Consider the following 8,595-nt stretch of genomic DNA (forward strand, 5'->3'; position numbering starts at 1 on the left):
CCTGGCCTGGGTGCTCCTGGTCTGAGCTCCCTCCCATGGTCATTCCTGATGGTGGGGAGTGGGAGGGAGGAGTTCAGTGCCAATCTGGGAGGTGCCAGCAGGGTCAGAGATGTGGGAAGGTGACAGTGACAGAGTGACAGGATGTGCAGATGGACACAGGGACAAGACAACACCTCTGGGGAAAACCTCTTGGAGATTTGGGGGGGTTTTGTTTGTAAAATACACACGGACACAGAGCAAAGCTTTGCTCAAAGTGTTTATTGATTATTCAGGGGAAATGGCCCTGGGCTCAAAGGGTTCAAGGGGTTCCTCCAGGGATGATCATCTCCTCATGCCACCAGAGGGGATTAGGACACCGGTGTCCCCACAGCTTGCAGTCCTAAAAATCCAAACCCAGAAGGTGACCTCTGGTGCCCACTGGGAAATGAGAGGGGCCCTGTCCCCACCCCTCTCCCTGCAGGCACGGCTCACCTAGACACCCAGAGAGGCAGCCAGGCGCTTCTGCCGCAGAAGAGCCTCCAGCTTCTCAACAAGAGGGGGCTGGGGACAAACACAGCATTAGAGACACACTGGGGGCACTGGGCTGCACTGGGAGGTGGGGAAAAGAACAGGGGTCATTGGGGAAGGGACCTGTGGGGGGAAATGGGGGGCAGGAGCTGCTGTGCTCCTGGCCAGAAGCCCTGGGGTCCTGCCAAGAGGCACAGCTGGGGCAGGGGCTGCGTCCTGGGTCACCCAGGGGGGTGCTGGGGGAACAGGGATGGGAATGCAATGGGGGCCTGGGAAAGGGGCGCTCTGGGGAGGATCTGTGGGGCAGGGGAGTTGTCTGGGGTGTCAGTATGGGTTCACTGGGCTGTGCTGGGACAAACTGGGATGGTCTGGGGTGTGGTGGCCATGCAAGGGGAGGGTCTGACACTGCCAGAACTCGTGGTACCCACCAGGGGCGTCTCCAGGATCGCGACATCGTCTACATCAATCTGCAGAGAGACCAGGAGACCTCGCTGGGCACTGGGATGGCCCCGGTGCCAGCAAAGGATGGGGGGACACAACTGTCCCCAAATTCCCAGAGGGAATGCCCTCCAATCCCAGCACCCCACTCACCTCCCGCAGATCATCTTGGGTTCCTTCCAGGAGCGCCTGGGAAACAAGAACAAAACTTTAACCTGGATTAGATCCAGTGGGGCTGTGGGGGGACAGGGAGCAGGGTGGAGGTGATGGGGTGGGAATTCAGGGCCTCCAAGGAGATCTGTTTGAGGTGGAGGGAGAGCCAAAGACACTGAACTGGGGTCAATGGAGGGCCCAAGGGACTGGGCTGGGTCTGGGGAAGGGGCTCGGTGTGAGGTACAGGGGAGGAGAAAGGAATTGCAGGGTAGGGACATGGGAATGCAAGGGAGGGGCTGGGTGGGGACAGAAGAATGAGGATGGGTGGGGACAAAAGCGACAGGACCGAGTGAGGATTTGGGAAGGGGGCATGAGTCAGGGCATTGTTGAAGGGGACCCCGCTGCAGTAGCCAGGGAGAAAAGGAAATTATTGCGGGGGGGGGGACATGGAAGAAAAGGCTTCGGGAATGGTCAATGGGAGGCGTTTGAGGACCCTGGAGAGGACACAGAGGAGGGAGCAGGGACGGAATTCCTCAAGGAACCCAAAGGGTGGGACGGGAGGGGACAAAGGGCAGGGTGTGGGGACAGCGTTTGGCTGGTGCCTCACCTTGGCCTGTGCCGGGGGGCACAGCAGGATGGAGAAGAGCAGGGCCACGCTGAGCACAGCCACCTTCATCTTCCTCTCGCACTGGGCAGCGCTGGCTGAGGCTGCAGCAGGGCAGGAGCACCTTTATCCCTGCCGGGACTCCTCCCTGCGCCCTCCCTGACAGCCCCCAGGCCAAAGCCCGGCTTGGCACAGCCCCCAGCCCTGGCCACAAGCCCAGCCCTGGCACAGAGTCCATCCCGGCTGTGGCACGGATCCAGCCCCGCTCCCCGCATCCCTGCAGCTTCCTGCACGGGGCAGCTGCCCCTGGAGGGGACCGGGCACCCGGGGGGCCGAGGGGGGCAGGCAGGGATCCAAAGGCAGCTGGGGACCCTGTGGGGACACCCCCACTCCAACACAATCCATCCTCCAACAGCCCCCAGCCCCACACCCCCCATCTCCCGGTACCCCTCCTCTCCAAGGGTTTTTCCTTCCAGACACCCCAGAGCTGAGCCCAGCCACTCACCCAGTGGGTCTGAGCAGAATTGCCACTGTTCATCCTCCTGCCCCACGGGGAAACAGGAGATGGACTGACCCCTCTTCTGGGGACAACGAGACTCCGGAATACTGGAAAATTGGGATATGAGAGGACAGAGGTGTCCTGAACCTGGGAAATAGCCAGGTGATTTGGATCTCCAGGCACTGGAGACACTGGAGAGAAATGGGAAATGATCACCTCAAGACAAGGCTGAAGCTTGGGGAATTGCTCAGGTGTGGCACTTCCCACATCCACACCACCCCATTATTTCCCTTTACCTGCATGACCCAAACTGGTCCCATCTTCAGCCCCAGGGTGGAGCCCAGGTGGGAATATCCCCTGCCCTGGGTCTGACCCTCATCCTGTCACACCTGCAGCCAATAAACCCTCCCAGAGCTCCTTGGTCCTGCTCTGCACAGCTGCCACTCATGGGGGTGCCAGCGACCCCATCCCCAACAAAGCTCCCACTCCAGCTCTGTCCCTGCCTGGGACTTGCCCACAGCTCCCCAAGGCCCTTGTCCCCACACAGGGTCTCTGCAATGCCCTGGCCTTTGAGCAGGATTTGCCCATCCTAGGGGACATGAGGAAGTTGGCACTTCTCCTAGAGCAGCCATTGGGATCTAATTGGACAAACAGAGGTGCCCAGTCAGGGGAGGGATGTTGGTCCTGTCAGAATCTCTGATAAGCCCTGTTTACCCAGGACCTGAAGCACCAGGAAGACATTCAGACATCTTGGGCATCCAAGAAGTGAAAATCCCCTGAGAAGTGGTTCCTGAGCCTGTCCATGGCTGTGATTCCCCCGCTGCCTGTTTTATCCCAGAGCTTTCCCCGTGGGACAGCCCAGAGCTGACCCCATCCCAAACCTGTTGGATCCGAGCAGAATTGCCCCTATTCCTGCTGTGGCACTTTGAGGAAACAGCAGTGGGCACTGACTCCTCTTCCTGGGACATCAGGAATTGGGGAAAACAGGAATGTGGGAAAACTTTAAGTCAAGGGTTGGCGGGTGATTGGGATCTGCAGTCACTGGAGACCCTGGGAACACTGGGCAATGCTGATCACCTGAAGACAAGGCTGAGGCTTGGGCAATGCCTCAGGTGTGCTTGTTCCCACAGCCAGACCACTCCATTTCCCTTTTCCTGCATGCCCCAAACCAGTCCCATTTCCAGCCCCTGAGCAGAGTCCAGACAGGAATGTCCCCTGCCCTGGGGCTGAGCCTGTCCCACCCAGAGCACCTGGGTCCTGCTCTGCACAGCTGCCACACACGGGGAGTGCCAGGGACCCCATCCCAACCAGGCTCCCATTCCAGCTCTGTCCCTCACTGGGACTTGGCTGCAGCTCCCCAAGGTCCTTGTCCCCACACAGGGTCTCTGCAATGCCCTGATCCAAGGCCAGAGCAGGATGTGCCCATCCCCAGGGATATGGGGAGTGGGTGTTTGTCCCCAGACACCACTGGGATCTAATTGGGCAAACAGAGGAGCCCAGTCAGGGGAGGGATGTTGGTCCTGTCAGAATCTCTGATAAGCCCTGTTTACCCAGGGCCTGAGGCACCAGGAAGACATTCAGACATCTTGGACATCCAAGAAGTGAAAAATCCCCTGAGAAGTTGTTCTTGAGGGCTATCCATGGATGTGATTCCAGTTTGACAATCCAGGGCATTAGTGAAGGCTTCTGCTTTCTCTGTCCTGTGGCTCCATCAGAGATGTGTTGTGGGCCAGCTGGGAAACATTTCAGGCCACTGCCTTGACTGTTTGACCTGGAACTTGCCCAAGGAGCCACAATGTCCACAGGGGAAGATTTTCCTCTGGAGTTTTGTTGCTTTATGCCCCGTGGATGAGGGAGCAGTGTGTCCCTGTGGGGGATTCTTGACCAGATGGACAAGTGCTGTGACATCATTGGTGTGCTGACCACTATTCCTAATCACCAAAGTTACTAATCACCTTGGAGAGGAATTCAGGAAGTGTCTGCAGGGTCCTAATTTGGGAACTTTGGCAAGGAGAGTTCCATGCTGCATTGGAGATCAGTGCCAGTCAGAGGGATGGCATTGGACGGCCACTGACCATGTGCCAACAGCCTGGGGACAATGAGCTGGACACACACGGAGGTTCCCAGTGCGGGTGGAGTGATCCCCCATTTCCAGGGAACCCCGTGGGAATGTCCCTTCCTCTCTGGGGGCTGTGTCTCAGCCCTCCAGAAACTGTCCCTACAGTTTGTCCCTACACTTGTGGCAGCCTTTCAGGACAAATGAGTTTCCCCTCTCCTATCAATGGTGTCTTCTGTATAAACAATTTGCAAGAGGATTCTCAGCACAGGAAAGACTCAGAACTCATGGAGCTGTTCCAGAGGAGGACACCAAGACACTCTGAGGGCTGGAGCACCTCTGTGACAGAGAGAGGCAGAGAGAGCTGGGGCTGTTCAGCCTGGAGAAGAAGAGGCTGTGGGGAGACCCCATTGTGACCTTTCAGGACTCCAAGGCACCTCCTAGGAACCAACAAACCTTCACTAATGTCCTGGAATGTCGAACAGGAATCACAGCCAGGGACAGCTGTCAGGAATCACTTCTCAGGGGATTTTCACTTCTTGGATATCCAAGATGTCTGAATGTCTTCCTGGTGCTTCAGGCCCTGGGTAAACAGGGCTTATCAGAGATTCTGACAGGACCAACATCCCTCCCCTGACTGGGCTCCTCTGTTTGCCCAATTAGATCCCAGTGGTGTCTGGGGACAAACACCCACTCCCCATATCCCTGGGGATGGGCACATCCTGCTCTGGGCCACTGCTGGCCTTGGATCAGGGCATTGCAGAGACCCTGTGTGGGGACAAGGACCTTGGGGAGCTGCAGCCAAGTCCCAGTGAGGGACAGAGCTGGAATGGGAGCCTGGTTGGGATGGGGTCCCTGGCACTCCCCGTGTGTGGCAGCTGTGCAGAGCAGGACCCAGGTGCTCTGGGTGGGACAGGCTCAGCCCCAGGGCAGGGGACATTCCTGTCTGGACTCTGCTCAGGGGCTGGAAATGGGACTGGTTTGGGGCATGCAGGAAAAGGGAAATGGAGTGGTCTGGCTGTGGGAACAAGCACACCTGAGGCATTGCCCAAGCCTCAGCCTTGTCTTCAGGTGATCAGCATTGCCCAGTGTTCCCAGGGTCTCCAGTGACTGCAGATCCCAATCACCCGCCAACCCTTGACTTAAAGTTTTCCCACATTCCTGTTTTCCCCAATTCCTGATGTCCCAGGAAGAGGAGTCAGTGCCCACTGCTGTTTCTTCAAAGTGCCAGAGCGGGAATAGGGGCAATTCTGCTCGGATCCAACAGGTTTGGGATGGGGTCAGCTCTGGGCTGTCCCACGGGGAAAGCTCTGGGATAAAACAGGCAGCGGGGGAATCACAGCCATGGACAGGCTCAGGAACCACTTCTCAGGGGATTTTCACTTCTTGGATGCCCAAGATGTCTGAATGTCTTCCTGGTGCTTCAGGTCCTGGGTAAACAGGGCTTATCAGAGATTCTGACAGGACCAACATCCCTCCCCTGACTGGGCCCCTCTGTTTGTCCAATTAGATCCCAATGGCTGCTCTAGGAGAAGTGCCAACTTCCCCATATTCCTTGGGATGGGCACATCCTGCTCAGGGCCAGTGCTGGCCTGGGCACAAGGCCAGGGCATTGCAGAGACCCTGTGTGGGGACAAGGGCCTTGGGGAGCTGTGGGCAAGTCCCAGGCAGGGACAGAGCTGGAGTGGGAGCTTTGTTGGGGATGGGGTCGCTGGCACCCCCCATGAGTGGCAGCTGTGCAGAGCAGGACCAAGGAGCTCTGGGAGGGTTTATTGGCTGCAGGTGTGACAGGATGAGGGTCAGACCCAGGGCAGGGGATATTCCCACCTGGGCTCCACCCTGGGGCTGAAGATGGGACCAGTTTGGGTCATGCAGGTAAAGGGAAATAATGGGGTGGTGTGGATGTGGGAAGTGCCACACCTGAGCAATTCCCCAAGCTTCAGCCTTGTCTTGAGGTGATCATTTCCCAGTTCTCTCCAGTGTCTCCAGTGCCTGGAGATCCAAATCACCTGGCTATTTCCCAGGTTCATGACACCTCTGTCCTATCATATCCCAATTTTCTGAGGTTCTGGAGTCTCATTGTCCCAAGAAGAGGGGGTCAGTCCATCTCCTGTTTCCCCAGGGGGCAGGAGGATGAACAGTGGCAATTCTGCTCAGACCCACTGGGTGAGTGGTTGGGGTTAGCTCTGGGGTGTCTGGAAGGAAAAACCCTTGGAGAGGAGGGGTACCGGGAGATGGGGGTTGTGGGGCTGGGGGCTGTTGGAGGATGGATTGTGTTGGAGTGGGGGTGTCCCCACAGGGTCCCCAGCTGCCTTTGGATCCCTGCCTGCCCCCCTCGGCCCCCCGGGTGCCCGGTCCCCTCCAGGGGCAGCTGCCCCGTGCAGGAAGCTGCAGGGATGCGGGGAGCGGGGCTGGATCCGTGCCACAGCCGGGATGGACTCTGTGCCAGGGCTGGGCTTGTGGCCAGGGCTGGGGGCTGTGCCAAGCCGGGCTTTGGCCTGGGGGCTGTCAGGGAGGGCGCAGGGAGGAGTCCCGGCAGGGATAAAGGTGCTCCTGCCCTGCTGCAGCCTCAGCCAGCGCTGCCCAGTGCGAGAGGAAGATGAAGGTGGCTGTGCTCAGCGTGGCCCTGCTCTTCTCCATCCTGCTGTGCCCCCCGGCACAGGCCAAGGTGAGGCACCAGCCAAACGCTGTCCCCACACCCTGCCCTTTGTCCCCTCCCGTCCCACCCTTTGGGTTCCTTGAGGAATTCCGTCCCTGCTCCCTCCTCTGTGTCCTCTCCAGGGTCCTCAAACGCCTCCCATTGACCATTCCCGAAGCCTTTTCTTCCATGTCCCCCCCCCCGCAATAATTTCCTTTTCTCCCTGGCTACTGCAGCAGGGTCCCCTTCAACAATGCCCTGACTCATGCCCCCTTCCCAAATCCTCACTCGGTCCTGTCGCTTTTGTCCCCACCCATCCTCGTTCTTCTGTCCCCACCCAGCCCCTCCCTTGCATTCCCATGTCCCTACCCTGCAATTCCTTTCTCCTCCCCTGTACCTCACACCGAGCCCCTTCCCCAGACCCAGCCCAGTCCCTTGATCCCTCCATTGACCCCAGTTCAGTGTCTTTGGCTCTCCCTCCACCTCAAACAGATCTCCTTGGAGGCCCTGAATTCCCACCCCATCACCTCCACCCTGCTCCCTGTCCCCCCACAGCCCCACTGGATCTAATCCAGGTTAAAGTTTTGTTCTTGTTTCCCAGGCGCTCCTGGAAGGAACCCAAGATGATCTGCGGGAGGTGAGTGGGGTGCTGGGATTGGAGGGCATTCCCTCTGGGAATTTGGGGACAGTTGTGTCCCCCCATCCTTTGCTGGCACCGGGGCCATCCCAGTGCCCAGCGAGGTCTCCTGGTCTCTCTGCAGATCGATGTAGAAGATGTCGTGATCCTGGAGACGCCTCTGGTGGGTACCACGAGTTCTGGCAGTGTCAGACCCTCCCCTTGCATGGCCACCACACCCCAGACCATCCCAGTTTGTCCCAGCACAGCCCAGTGAACCCATACTGACATCCCAGACAACTCCCCTGCTCCACAGATCCCCCCCAGAGCGCCCCTTTCCCAGGCCCCCATTGCATTCCCATCCCTGTTCCCCCAGCACCCCCCTGGGTGACCCAGGACGCAGCCCCTGCCCCAGCTGTGCCTCTTGGCAGGACCCCAGGGCTTCTGGGCAGGAGCACAGCAGCTCCTACCCCCCATTTCCCCCCACAGGCCCCTTCTCCAATGACCCCTGTTCTTTTCCCCACCTCCCAGTGCAGCCCAGTGCCCCCAGTGTGTCTCTAATGCTGTGTTTGTCCCCAGCCCCCTCTTGTTGAGAAGCTGGAGGCTCTTCTGCGGCAGAAGCGCCTGGCTGCCTCTCTGGGTGTCTAGGTGAGCCGTGCCTGCAGGGAGAGGGGTGGGGACAGGGCCCCTCTCATTTCCCAGTGGGCACCAGAGGTCACCTTCTGGGTTTGGATTTTTAGGACTGCAAGCTGTGGGGACACCGGTGTCCTGATCCCCTCTGGTGGCATGAGGAGATGATCATCCCTGGAGGAACCCCTTGAACCCTTTGAGCCCAGGGCCATTTCCCCTGAATAATCAATAAACACTTTGAGCAAAGCTTTGCTCTGTGTCCGTGTGTATTTTACAAACAAAAACCGCCCAAATCTCCAAGAGGTTTCCCCCAGAGGTGTTGTCTTGTCCATGTGTCCATCTGCACATCCTGTCACTCTGTCACTGTCACCTTCCCACATCTCTGACCCTGCTGGCACCTCCCAGATTGGCACTGAACTCCTCCCTCCCACTCCCCACCATCAGGAATGACCAT

The 8,595-nt window shown here is 58.5% G+C and overlaps 2 long non-coding RNA genes across 2 annotated transcripts; one reads left to right on the forward strand and one right to left on the reverse strand.

The window, feature by feature from the left end:
* Window positions 1-239: 239 nt before the first annotated feature.
* LOC148218130 (uncharacterized) lies at window positions 240-1,139 on the reverse strand. Its single transcript, XR_015800636.1, has 4 exons — window positions 1,099-1,139; window positions 936-974; window positions 472-540; window positions 240-379 (listed from the first exon to the last, which is right to left on the reverse strand). It is a non-coding gene; the product is annotated as an uncharacterized LOC148218130 (long non-coding RNA).
* Window positions 1,140-8,090: 6,951 nt separating this feature from the next.
* Window positions 8,091-8,387, forward strand: LOC148218131 (uncharacterized). The gene is made up of 2 exons (XR_015800621.1): window positions 8,091-8,159; window positions 8,252-8,387. It is a non-coding gene; the product is annotated as an uncharacterized LOC148218131 (long non-coding RNA).
* Window positions 8,388-8,595: the final 208 nt, after the last annotated feature.

The sequence above is a fragment of the Sturnus vulgaris genome, unplaced genomic scaffold (assembly GCF_052056855.1).
Source record: "Sturnus vulgaris isolate bStuVul1 unplaced genomic scaffold, bStuVul1.hap1 Scaffold_195, whole genome shotgun sequence".
NCBI lineage: Eukaryota > Metazoa > Chordata > Aves > Passeriformes > Sturnidae > Sturnus > Sturnus vulgaris.